Raw genomic sequence first — 14,322 nt, 5'->3', positions numbered from 1 at the left:
CACCGCCCCGCGGCCGTGGACCGGATCCCCTCCCCAACCCCCGGTGTCCCTCCGGAGTCAGGAGCCCTGCAGAAGACGGGCCCAGCCGCCACCTGCCGTGACCTTGGACCAGTAGACTCTGCGTTTGCAGAGAAGCGGCCGCTTGCTTCGGATTCCGAAGTAAAAGCGGAAGGAGAGCTTGCACTACGCAGAGAGAGAGAATCCTCCATCCAACCGGAGCTTGCGTCCTGGGGAGACGGTACAAAGAAAAACCACCCATCCACTGCAGACGCTCACGCTCGACTTTCATCCTCCTGGTGAACCTTCTAAATAGCTTAAGGATATTAAATGAGAACTGGGTCTTGAAAAGGTCAGGCACCTTTTCGAGTGTTCAATCATGAGGGTGATTAACCTGAACTCACAGGTGTATGGTAATTCGGGCTGATTACCCAGGATGCGCACAGGAAAGCAATTATGAAGTGGGCTCTCTTAGGCTTGTTTGTGGTAACGAGACAAAAGTCCGAGGATAGTTAAAGACCTCTGTAACAAAAGTGGCAGTATTAAGCAGGGAAACAGCGAGGGAAAGGGCTGCTGAGACTATGAAAATGTTACAGAGTTTTAAATTGTTTGAATTACTGCCTTTTCTTTCTTTTTAAAGTCAGAGTCCTGTGTAGCTCAGTCTGGTCTTGAACTCACTATGTAGCTAAAAACTCATCTCCCCGCCTTCACCTTCCTTGTGCTGAGATTTTCAACGAAATTGGGATTTCCACCAACCCAAGTTTATGCCGTTCGGGGTCTAGAACCCGGGGTTTAGTGCGTGCTAGGCAAGCGCTCTTATCAGCTGAGCCATATCCCTGGCTAGATCGCTTATTTCCATAGCAGCACTTGGTAGTCGTATTTGTGGGTTACACTGGGAGAGGGCAGTGCATGTCTAATCTAGACGGATCGTACCAGGGCAACTTGTATGTTGGTTGCTGCAGGCATTCATTACTTCTTTATGTTGGGAGCATAACAATTTTGATATAATAAACCGTGTCAACCAGGTAGGACGGTAAGTTAATGATCTCTTGACAGGGAAATGAGATGGGTTGGATGTGGGCAATTTATTTGGCTTTGATTTGGTCACTGAAGCCTGTTGGGGTTGGTACCCAGAATAATTCAGCTTACTTTAACGGAACAAGGCTTTCTGGGTTTCTCACTGTTTTGTTTTGTTTTTGTTTCTCTAGATTAGCAGTTTTCAGCCTGTGGGTCTTTGTGTCTTTGGGGTTTGAACGATTCTTTCAAAGGGGTCGCGTATCAGATTTCCTGCATATCAGACATTACATTATGATTCATGACAGTAGCAAAGTTACAAAGTTATGAGGTGGCAATGAAAATAATTTTAAAGTTGGGAGCCATTACAGCGTGAGGAACTATATTAAAGGGTTGCAGCAGCAGGAGATTGAGGACACTGCTCTAGACAATGTCGTGTATTTCAGGCTGGCCTCCAAATCGCCATGGCCGAAAATGACCTGGAACTTCTGATTCTCCTGCCTCCGTCTCCCGAGGACTGAGATACAGGGTGGCACTTCTGGCCATGTCCAGTTTTCTGGGGTTCTGGGGATCAAACCCAGAGTTCTGTGCATGCTAGCAAGCGCTCCACCACCACGCCACATTCTCAGCCCTTCGTTCGTTTTCTTTTTCTTTCTTTCTTTCTTTCTTTCTTTCTTTCTTTCTTTCTTTCTTTCTTTCTTTCTTTCCTTCCTTCCTTCCTTCCTTCCTTCCTTCCTTCCTTCCTTCCTTCCTTCCTTCCTTCCTTCCTTCCTTCCTTCCTTCCTTCTTCCCTTTTTTGAGATAAGGTCCACCCTTGGAGCCAAGACTGCCCTGTGTAGCCTGGGTGACCTAGCGCCCGCAGTCACCCTGCCTCAGCTTCCCAGGTGCTCGCTGCACAAACAAGTGTGTGCCACCACAACTGGGAACTCTGTGGTTCAGGCTGGTCTGGAACTTGTGGTGATTCTCCATTCTGAACTCCATCGAGAACTGGGACTATAGACCTGTGCCACTGTGCCAGGCAATATGTGTCGTTCTGTTTATGTGTGTGGTGTTGGGGACTGAACCCAGGGCCTAATACAAGCTAGGAACGTGTTCCACCACGGACCTGCATGCCTGGCCTGCTTCTCCCCCACAGTACCTGGCTGTCCAAGCCTCTTTTCTGTTAGTTATAGTCTTCCTTAACACAAAAGCCTGAACTCCCAATCCACAGGTGAGAAAATGAGATTCTGGGTTTTATCCACTTTCAACTAACTTCTTTGATGACCAAGAGACCAAAAACTTCAAGATTAGAGGTAACAGAGGCACTTAAGTGGCAGGAAGTCTGCTGGTTGGAGGGTTTATCAGTTGTACCAAACAGGGTCCTTAGAATAAGAGGAAAAACCAATTTGGGTTTAGTGTACCTAGAAATGTATTGTATAATAGCATTTGACAGTGGATAAAATCTTTCTATATGCCAAAGAACTAGGTTTGGGAGTTAGAAGCAATGCTTTAAAGTATGGAGGAGCAGGCAGTGGCGGGAGGGGGTTCTCAGTAGGTGCTGCTCAGCCAGCACACACAAGGACCCGGTGTTGATCTCCAGCATTGCATGCATACAATGGACACGGTGGTGCGTTACTGTAACCTCAGCACCTGGGAGGTGGGAGCAGATCAGAAGTTCAAGGTCATCCTACACTACATTAAAATCAGTTGGAGATGAGCATGGGCTACATGAGATTCTGGACCCCCACCCGAACCCCAAATGTTGCAGAGCTGGTGCCAGGATGGCAGCACTTGCACCATTTCTAAGCTTTCCCCCACACTGGGGCATCCGCACCTACCACCCTGGGCCCCAGCTCTGCTCAGGATGTTGGCATTGCTACCTCTGGAAACAGGTGCTGTCATCTCTGCGCCTTGTTTGTAGGGATTCCCCGTTGTCCCCGCTTCTTAATGTGTAAGTGGAGCAAAAAAAAGTGCCGCCTGGGTTCCATCCCAGCTTTCCTGTGGAGGCTTTGGTTGTTGCTCTTGTGTGTGGTGCTGGGGTGGAGCCCACAGCCTCACATAAGGTGGGAAAGTGCCTCATCAGGAGTCAGATGCCCAGCTCTCATTTTCAGCTACAATCTAGAGTTGAGAGGCAACTGGAGGAGAATCTCAAAGATGTGAGCAAAGTGTGGTGGCGCAGCTTTCAGGCGGGCACTGCTACAGAGTAGCCAGTGAGAGTGGCTTTCAAAGGAAAGTGGCAAACCTCATCAGCAGGCCATATAGAAGACACGGCCTTACTACATCTGCTCTTAGCCAAGCACTTACTACCGTGAAAATTAACTTAGTCCTTCTAGAAGGGAGGGAACCCTCTTGGCTACCCCATTACCTCTTCAAATCCCACTACCTCTCAGCGTTGTTACTAGGGACGAAATTTAGACACGAGTTTCAAAAGTAGTACACCAGTATTCAATCATTATTCAAAAATAAGGAGCCCAGTAGGAGAGTATTTTTCCATTATACCTTTATTTTTAGATTTATTCTTAAATTGTGTCTAAGCATGTTCATGTCTCGGCCCTTTGTGCCTCTAGAGCTGGACCTGTGAGCAATTGTGAGCTACCTCATCTCTGGATGCTGGCAAGGGAATTCCAGTCCTCTGCATGAGCAGGAAGTACTCTAAACCACTGACCCATTTTCTGCATCCCTCTTTATGCCTTTCTTTGCTTAAACGCCACGGTGAACCTTTGTCAAAAGTAATTGTTTTTTTTTTTTCTTTTTTGTTTTGTTCTTTGTTTTTTCAAGACAGGGTTTCTCTGTGTAGCCTTGGCTGTCCTGGACTCACTTTGTACACCAGGCTGGCCTCGAACTCATGGAGATCCACCGGCCTCTGCCTTCCAGAGTACTGGGATTACAGGCATGTGCCACCAATTTAAAACTCATTTTAAAGGCATAAATCGCAAGAAGGCTGACACCCTTTTGTTTATTTATTTTGGCAGTTTCTGGTAAAGTAGCTGTGGATGGCCTGGAACTTACTATGTAGACTTGGCTGACCCAGATCTTGTAACAATACTCTTTCCTCTGCCTCCTGAATTCTGGCTCAAGATCAAAACGTTCTAAGATTTAATGGAACACATGTTTTAAATAGGAACACATCACCACATATTTTGTGCAATATACCATATTTAATTGACATCCACTCTATTAAAATACAGAAAATCTAAAATCTACCATATAAATGGGTGTATACATATGTATGGTGTGGAATATATATATAAAACAAAAAAGAGTGGATTATTCCAGAGAGTGAAACAGGTGGCTACATATGAAAAACATAACTGACTTGTCATTAAAAACCCTTTTGTACCTTTCAAATTTTGTCCCGTTTTTGTCTAACATGTAAACAACAACAACGGGCAAACAGAACGTTAACCTTGTTTCAAGGTTGAAAGCCATACCACAGCAGGTACCCTGCTGTTAATGTTACAGTCTTTGGTGGAATGTCTCTGTGTGCTGTCTGGAAACTGCAGTTGGATCTGTGAAGGCGAGAGTGTGGGGGTGGAATTCTGTGAGCACTCTGTACAGAATATATTGTGAAAAGGAGGATTGCGACAAATCTGCTGGGCTCTTGTTCCGTGTCACTTTGCTAAGAGTCTATGAACATTATTCCTGGCTTTCTCAGGAAAGCCATTAAGTTTCACGTCTTGGGGAGGGGATTTGAAGAGTTTTGGCTTTGCTTTGCTTTGGGTGCTGAGGACTGACAGTGGGGCATGCTCCCAGCACTCACGTGCTTCATCGCTGAGGTGAGCTGTGCCCTCAACCCTGGAGAAATAACAACACTGACGACACAGGCTTGAATGCAGGTGCGGCCTCTATCGCAGTAACAATGCTGTCCGCACTTTCCCTCGTGCCCCCAAATTGAATGTAGTGTATATACATGCACGGAGGTATCAGGTGTCCAAGGCTAGGCATCTGTGCATCTCTCTGGGTTTGGCAAGTGATGTCTAACCTGGGCTACATCAACATTCTAGGTGCTTCCTCTTCTTCCTGTGCCATACGGACAGCCTGGAGCGGAAGAGGAGATTGGGGCTTTGAGTTGTTTTAAAGTCCTTTCTGATGGCAGGTTCATAAATGCTGTTTTGTGAGGTGAACAAATTCCTCGCTCAGAATGGGAAAGAGATGAGCAGGTGCTATGTGGCTGGACAGTCTGCAGCCCACACTGCTGAATGGGTTCTGAGAGATTCACTCTTGCTCAATGTTTTCCAGTAGGCTTCCTTGGCTTGTCTCCATAGCTTTGTTCTTGTCAAGGAGTCTCTTTGTTTAGAGGCAACTGCATTTCTGTCACTCTTTACCAAGTGGCCTTTATAATGAATCTTTAGGGGGCTGGGGTTTAGGTCAATGCCAAAGCACATACATGACAACCAGGTTTCAGTGCCCAGAACTGCAAAACAAGCAAAAAGGCAGACACACTGTAAGCTGCATGTCAGGTAGGAATGCTTCTTTAGAGCTTAACTTTTTGTTTTGTTTTGTTTTTGAGACGGGATTTCCCTCTGTAGTCAAGGCTGATTAGAACAAAGAATAGATGCTTTATATGAAAGTTTGAAGTTTTAGGAGATGAATTGCAAGGCTTAAAAGTTAAATCATGGGGGCTGGACAGATGGCTCAGTGGTTAAGAGCATTGTCTGCTCTCCCAAAGGACCTTGGTTCAATTCCCAGCACCCACATGGCAGCTCACAACTGTCTGTAACTGCAGTTTCAAGGGATCTGACACCTTCACACTAAATGCACATAAAATAAAAAAAAAAAAAACAAATTATAAAAAAAAGAAAATTGGTTAGTTCTCTGTATACACTTATGCACTTTTCACCTCGGCTTAGGCTTCACTTATTGTGATTAATTATATGCCTACAAGAAGCTTATGTAAGGGCTGCTGGGTCCAATTAGGGGGCTGGAAAAAGAAAACTTGTCTCAGTATTCACTGAGAACCTCCCAATCTCTGCCTCTTGTCTTTTCTCAGTGCTCCCTCTCCGTCTCAGTCATGTTACCTGACTGAGCAGGTTTGGTAGAGACTCTTCATCACAGCCACATACCACTAAGTCCAGCCTAACATTTCATAGGCTCATTCTACCCTAAGAACTGAGGATGAGAAATTCCCCAGATGAGAGGAGTTAAGGTATGGAAAGCAAAGGGAACTTGGATTGGGAAAAAAGGCTGTCTATGTGGCCCAGAGGGCTCAGGGAAGAAGGGTGGTCAAGGATCAGATGAGTCTGTGGCGATGGGCCTCACTCCAGTCTGTGTACTCATACTCACCTCTGGAGTCTTGAGTAGAAATGGGTGCTTGGATTCTCTCAACATTACTTTGTGTTTATTAGATTCAGAGCCAAGCTGTATCCATAATAGGGAGAAAAAAAATATGTCTCCTTCCTCCAAGGTGACTGGCATCATATGGGAATACCTTTGTGTGGAGAGGATTAATAACCCAACTAATAACCCAGAGGGGAAGGGGAGGGAGCCAAACAGAGGCAGAGAATGATGTTCCTTCCCTAGGCAAAAGCCAAGGACACACTTTTTATGCGACAGGAAAGGAAGAAGATAGGAAGTACAGGTTATAAACGCAGTGACCGAGACAAAGACCTTACCAGAACTGTAGCTTTACTACTCTAGGTCCACCTCATGCAAAGAAGCACTTTTCTTTTAAAAAATTATATCATCTGTGTGTATACATGACTTGGGGGTAGGGCTGGGCCTCACAGTGTATGTGGAGGTCTGAGAACAACGTGGTGGAGTCAGTTCTCTCCACCCACCTTTAACGGGTTCTGGGGATGGAACTTGAGTTGCCAAGCAAGTGTCTTTCTTTACGTGCCAGCCATCTCTCAAAGAAACACCTTTAGAGAAAACTTTAAATGTTTATAACTATGTGTGTGGATGGATGCGCTTTTGAGTGTGTGCATGCCATGGCATGGGTGTAGAAGTAAGACAACTTGTGGCAGTCATTTCTCCCACCATGAGCTGGTTTTAGGGCCTGAACGCAGGTGGTCATGCTTGGTAGTGCTTATTACTAAGCATCTAGCTCGCTCAAGAAGCAGTTTTCTGAACATGTGGATTTGGGAAGAGAAATATTTTCGGTGATTTTGACATACGGGAAAACCACTCTGTCTTGTTAATTCCTAAATATCTACACAGAAGTGTAACCGTGGACGAGCATAGAGTGGTCATGTGAAATGCTATAAGGACTGGCAAAGTTACCTGGCTACCCTCCTTCCTTCCTTGGTGTTTTCAGACAGGGTCTTGCCTGGAATCTGCTGGGTAGATGAGGCTGGCCTTGAACTTGTAGCAATGCTTTTGTCTTTGCCCCCTGACTTGTGGAATAGTATGTACGCACCGTCATACTGTTCTTAGGCAAGGCAGCTCATTCAAGTTGGATTTCTCCAGGTTTAGCTGTACACATACTGTGTGACTGAGAGGAAACAGTCCTTGAGGGCGAGAGGAGACTAGGAACTACAACCCAGGGTGAGGCAGTGTCCTTTCCTGCTTCAAAAATCACTGTGGTGAGCAGAATCCTGAGGCCTACCCTCACAGGGTGTCTTAGTTTTCTATCACTGTGACAAAATAGCATCATCAGGACAACTTGTAAAAGACAGCATTTTACTCAACTTATGGGGGCAGTGGTTCTCGCCCTTCCTCAGGTTAGGATGACCCTCAACCGTGAAATTATTTTGTTGCTCCTTCATAACTGTAATTTTGCTACTGTTATGAATTGTAAATATCTGATAGGTAGCCTGTCTGATATGTGACCCTTTAAGGGGTTGTGACCCACAGGTTGAGAACCATTCGTTTAGAGGGCTTGAGTCCATGATGGAGGAACAAAAGCATAGTGGCAGGGACAGCTGAGAGCTTTCATCCTGATCTGTAAACAGTGGGAAGAAAGAGGCACATTGGGAATGGAATGGGCTTTTGAAACCTCAATACCCCCTCCCCCCACCCTGTGAAATATCTCCTCCCACAAGGTCACATCTCCTAATCCTTCTCAAGCAGTTCCACAAGGTGGGGACCAAGTATTCAAACATAAGAACCTGTGGGGGCTGTTCTCATTTTAATCATCACAAGGTTTATTCCCTGATACGTAAAGTTCTGTTTAATTCCCTCCCCTTGCTGAGGGCATCAGGATATGTGGATGTAAGAGTATCAGTCTGGTGACTATTCATATGACAAAGATAAAGGGATGTTTCAGGTGCAATTAAGGTCTCAGTTGACTTTGAGTCATCAAATGGAAGTTTCTCTTGGGCAGACCTGATCTAACCAGTTGAGTCCTTTAAAAGAGAGACCTGAGATCTGGGGTAGAAGAGGTCAGAGGCTTGACTGCTGGCCTTGAAGAAGCAGCTGCCACGAGTTCTATAGCTGCAAGCCAATGCATTCTGTAAACAACTATGTGAGCTTGGAAGAGGACGTTAGACTTCAGACTTGACTGCAGCGGTGATCAATACGTCCGACTATCACCTTGTGAGACTGAGCAGAGGACCCAGATAACTGTCTCAGCAGTCTTGATTCACAGAGGCGGAGAGACAATAAATGAGTGTGGAATCACTGTATGTGTGGTGGTTGGTAAAGCAGTAATGGGAAGTTAATACTGTCTTATCAGTCATCTCCATCCTCTGGGCCTTTCATCTATTTGTTTATCTTTCTCTCGTTCCCCTAGCTGTTTCTTATCAGTTAAATACATTTAAGTCTTTCTAATCTTATAAATCTATTCCTGCTCATGTCTCCATATGATTATTGGTCTATCTGCTTTCCAGATAATAGCTAGGCACCTTGAAATAGTGTGGCATACAGCTTACATAAGGGATCGGACAAGATAGGGCTTTGTTTTTCTTTTACATGAAGGCAGGTGATAGAGGGTGTTGGCAGCAACTCAAAGGATGTCTTTAGTGTTCCAAGATGCTGTTTTTCATTGCTTAATGTGTCGTCTTGTGGTTGCTTTTATGACCTTCCCAGTTCTTTTAATTGTATTGCAGGCAGGTAATAGAAGGGACTTGTCACCTCTTTAAGACATGATCTCAGATGCTTCACTCACTGACCTGCTTATACCTCACTCTATAGAACCAGGCCACATGGCCATTGATCTTTTTGGGATTTTGGGAAAGTCTGTGTTTAGCCAGGCACATGGCTCAACAGGGCACATTAGCTTCAACAAAATTAGGGCCTTGTTTGTGAAGGAGATGGTGCCTTAGTCTACTTGTGTTTCCATGAAAAAATAAGTTAGGCAATTTGTAATCAATGGAGATTTATTACTAAGGGGAAAGGTATACCAACTTGCCATTTGGATGGGATAGTTTGATATGTCCCTGGACTCCTAGCAACTTCACCAAAATGACAAGACCGGAATTTTTTCATAATGTCTCTTCCATCTTCTGTGTCCTGCTGAAGCATCTACAGTTCTTGACACACAGCCTCACCAATGCAAATCCATTCAGTGCCACCCACGTGACAAGGCAGAGAAAGTGATGGCCTCTGACTTGGAAGTGATGACATAAAGTAGCAGACTCCACCTACCTCTGGCAGAAGATGCTAAAGGTATTGCCGCTAGGGGAATGCAGTGTGCTCAAGGTGAGATTGCTCAAGTGATTTGGAGAAAGAACATCTTCAGATCAATGGCTATGATAGCTGGAACTGCATAATAATTGGCTTCAGTGAAGGAGGCACATTTTAAAAAGCAGCTACAACTTATTCAATCCACAGCAATACACAAGCCATCCTCCTGTTCAGGATAATTGGGCAACTTAAGTAGGAAGAAATGGGAACCATTATCTCTGATTCATGTTTTTGATGATGATACTCTCTTCAGGTCTTCCAAGCATGTAGTTTGTAGCTTGTTTGGGGAGAGGAAATGATACTTAAAAGACTCTTGTTTGGGGCGGCTGGAGAGTTGGCTCAGCTATTAAAAAAAGAGCACTGTCTGCTCTTCCAGAGGACCCAGAGTTCAATTCCTAGCAACCACATGGCAGCTTACAACTGTAAGCCCAAAATCTGACACACACACACAGACATACAGGCAAACAAAACACCAATGCAATAAAATAAAAATAATTTTTTTTTAAAAAAAGAATTAAAAAAAAAAACGACTTGTTTGGGCTTTATTACTAAAATGTCTCATTCCACAAATCAGAAATCCAGTATGCTAATTATTCTGGTCACCAAGTATGTCTATTCCATGGTGCTCATTGTAGCTTGAATGAGATGTCCCCTATGAGCGCAGGCATTTGAATATGGGTCCCCAGTTGATGGCACTGTTTGAGGAAGGTGAGGAGATATGTGCTTGCTGGAGGAAGTATGTCATCATGGGTGGACTTTAAGAGTTTAAAGACTCACGGCATCCCCAGTTCTCTACCTCTGCTTCCTGCTCACTGTTCAAGATGTGCCGCAATGGACTCTTACCATCTGGAACTGTAAACACAAATAAACCCTTCCTTTTGTAAGTTGCCTTGGCTGTGGCATTTTATCACAGCAATAGGAAAGTAACTAATGTAGTGCTAGTTGCATAGGCCTATAAGAATGCAGGAGTTACAGGGCTAGAACCAAGGTCCTAGAAAGTCACCAAGATCAGGCAGTACGTGTCAGGGTCTGATTCCCTGCAAAGAGGCTCTGAGCAGCCACCTGATAAAGCTAGGAAGGTGAACCCTAAGTGGCAATGGAAACCCCAAGGATGTTGAAAATGGTATGTCTGCTCAGCTAAGCGGTAAGCATGGGGTGGAGCGAGTCCAAGATAGAGGTTCCGTGTGCAGCAGAACTTGACAGGCTCCCTTAAGCCCCAGATGCCAGAAAGACAGCTGTGGTGTTTGTTGTGTCGGCATTGCTTTGGCCCAGTCCTTCTCTGTGTGCCCCCATAGCTCCCTTTGCAATGTTTTTTTCTGTGCCACTGTGGGTGGGAAGCATGCAGCTCTTACTCCATAGGGACTCACCTTCGCTTTGTGTCTCAGGAGAGGCACTGCTCTTAGGATTTTTTTTTTTTACTTTTTTTTTTTTTTAAGATTTATTTATTATTTATACAACATTCTGACTGTATACCAGATTTTACTACAGATGGTTAATGAGCCACCATGTGGTTGCTGGGAATTGAACTCAGGACCTTTGGAAGAACAGCGAGTGTTCTTAACCTCTGAGCCATCTCTCCAGCCCCGCTCTTATGATTTTAAAGACTGTTGTAACTGTCTAGATTTGGGGGAATTTTTAGGTATGGACTACATGAATGATGCATTATGACGTATTGAGTCTTTAGGGGCCATGAGTGAGATGTTATAATTTTATAATGTTTGGGTGTCAGGTTGGCAAGGGAGAACTTACGACCATTAATCTTGACTGTCAACTTTACAAAATTAAGAACCACCTATGAGACAAGCCTCTGGGAGTGCTTGTAAGAATGTTTCCAGAAAGGTGAGACTGAGGTAGAGAAAATATGAACCAAATATGGGCAGCACTACTCCATGGGTTGGGGTCCTACCCTGCATAAAAAGAGAGTGAGCTAAAAAAAACAAAAACAGCCCGTCCCATCTTTCTCCCCTCTCTCCTCTCCTCCCTCTGCTCTCCTGGTCTTCTCTCCGAGTCCTGACTGAGATGCCAGCTGCCTCACATGCCTGCCACCATGCAGAGCTTTCCCACCATGAACTGTACTCTCAAACTGTGAGGTAGAATAGATCTTTTTCCCCTGAAGTTATCTTCTCAGGTATTTTGTCAAAGCAATAAGAAAAGTAACGAATACGTCCTGGCTGGCCTGGAACTTTCTGTGTAAACCAGGCTGGCCTCAAACTTGTAGCTCTTCCCTTGCTTCTGCCTTCCAAGTTGGAATTCTAGAACTACACCATTCTGCCTGGCCACTGCTCATACATTGGTCTTGGACTTCACAGCCTCTAGTACTTGAGTAATAAATAAAGGAAGAGGTAAAAATTCTTGGGCTTGTTTATATTCTATAGCCAAAATAAATACTCCACGTTGTTATCACTGTGTCTCTACCCTGCAATCAAAATGGTTTTGAGTTGGGACTGAAGCAAGAGCTGTCTCTGCAGCAGGCCCAGGTTGCAGAACAAGCTTTTCCTGGCGTGAGACATGAGTGACTGTGCAGAGTCCACGTTGTTACAGTGCCTGGTGTCACGGCGGAGAGTGGCGAGTGTTGAAAGAACAGTTCTAGTCCAAACCTCCAGGACTTTGGGGCAAAGTTAGCCCGCTTAGCAAGAATCATTTTCCCTTTGAAAAGCAGTGTTTGCTCCTGAGTTGTAGTTGAGACAGAATGCCTGACTGTAGCCCAAGCAAGGTCAATGCTTTGAGTGTGTTATTCCCATACCCAGAATCAGTAGATTCAGGAACCAAGCTATATATTTGGCTCTTTTCATCATTACACTATGAAATAATTACCTTATGAATTTTGGGGGCGAATGCTGGAAGGGGATAGTTTAAAACAATAGGAATTTGTGTCTTATAGGTCCGGAAGCCAGAAGTTTAAAATCAAGCTTTTATTAGAGCCACCCGAAAAGCCATTCTGTTCCTTTTCCATCATTCCTGGTGTGATGGTTATTCTCTCTCTCTGGCTTTCTTTGTTTGTTTTTGGTTTTTTTTGAGACAGGGTTTCTCTGTGTAGCCCAGGGTGGCCTTGACCTCACAGGGTTCCACCTGCCTCTGCCTCCTTGAGTGCTGGGCTTACAAGCATAGGTTAGCGATACCATTGTCAGCTTGACTGCATTTTGAATTAAGTAACCCCCCCCCATGGAGGGGCACGCCTGTGAGGGATTTTGCTTCATTAGAAGTGGGAAGATCTACTTATAAGCCCTATAGCACCAGGTGGAGGAAAGCACCTGCGTCAGCCTCCGGAGCACTTAGGTCAAACCGCATGGCCTCACCCAGCAAGGGCTTATCTATTTTATCTGTGGCTAGAAGAGAAGCAATCTCGTGAATGTTGAGTGGTGCCAAATAGTTCCTAAAAAAATGAAAGTAAGGTAAACTTATGTGTAAAACAACTTCGTTATAAACATGACAGACCCATGTATGATACAGCAGTTTTCATGATGATTCATATTGATTTTGGACAATACCAATGTGGACATCGAGGGATGCAGGAATGATCTAAGAGCGTGAACACTTTTCTAAAGAATTAAAAATGTATGTCCATTTTATAGGGTAACACAACACACACAATCTGGATTTATGGCATGTTTTTAAGGGAGTTTGAGGCCAGCCTGGGCTACATGAGATCGTGTCTTGGAAAGCCACTCTCCTGTAGAGATAGCAGTCACTAGCTTAGATTACGTCTTAAATGCCTTTCTGTTTTAAGAATTGCAGCTACCCATTTTGGGTAAAGTAAAATTCTTGGGCTTTATGTCACTGTGTAGCCTAGGCTGGCCACAGATTTGCCGTCTGCTTGTCACAGTTTCCCAAATGCTGCGTTACAGGTGTGCACAGTGATGCTAGGTGCAAAAAACAAAATGCTGGGATGAAAATTTTCTGGGATTCCCTGGGTGTGGTGGTACAGTTTGAGAGCAGAGGCTGGGAGTCTCCCGGCTGAGGCCAGATTGGACTTCATGGAGAAATTCAAACCGAACCCCAAAGACACGGCATTGAAAGTCCATACTCAGTGGTCGACCATGTGTGTGCTTAGCCTGAGAAAGCCCCTCTGTTCGATCCCTGTCATCTCCTTCCAAAAACCAACCTAAATGTATTTCATACCAAATATAACCACGATCTGAAGAGTGGGGTCGGCCTACCGTCTTGACTGCAGTAAGGCAAGGCCCGTCTTTCAAAAGCCACCCACTCTAGATTGGAATGTTTGTACCTAGTACAGGGAACCCGAGGCTCCTTTAACCTGTGCTGTCATTCGCCCTACTCCCGCTCCCGCTCGAACCGAAGCCTCAACTCACATCCCGTACACACCCTAGGAACCCCTGCACCGACCTCAGCAGAGGTGCAGCCCGCTCGCTGGCCCCTCACCCTTCCTTCAGCCCCGCGTCCAGGCCTTCCCCGGACTGCCGGGAGGCGCTGCAGGGACACACCCGCCATCGCTCCAGACGGAGGCGGGGCCTTCCGCTCTCGCGTCCCGGGAGCGCGCATGCGCACTGCCTCTGCGTCCCGGGGACGCTTAGGGATCCGTTTCCTTCCCATTCTTTCCTCGGCCGCCCGGCTCCCCCGAACCCTTCCCACCCTGTCCTCGCCGAGGAGCATCGCAGTCCCGCGCGAGGCGCCGCTCGGGCCCGGGACGCGGCGGTACCCGGATGTGGAGCCGCTCTCGGCCGGCGGGGACTCGGTGGCGGGGCGGAGCGCGGCGGCGTGCGCGGGGGCTGAGGGAAGCGGGGCCCGTGGCCCGGGCGCCGGCCGCTCGCC

Source organism: Psammomys obesus, unplaced genomic scaffold, assembly GCF_907164565.1.
Source record: "Psammomys obesus unplaced genomic scaffold, mPsaObe1.curated_primary_1811, whole genome shotgun sequence".
Taxonomy (NCBI): Eukaryota; Metazoa; Chordata; class Mammalia; order Rodentia; family Muridae; genus Psammomys; species Psammomys obesus.
The sequence above is the reverse complement of the archived record's forward strand: the minus strand, read 5'-3'. Positions refer to the sequence as shown.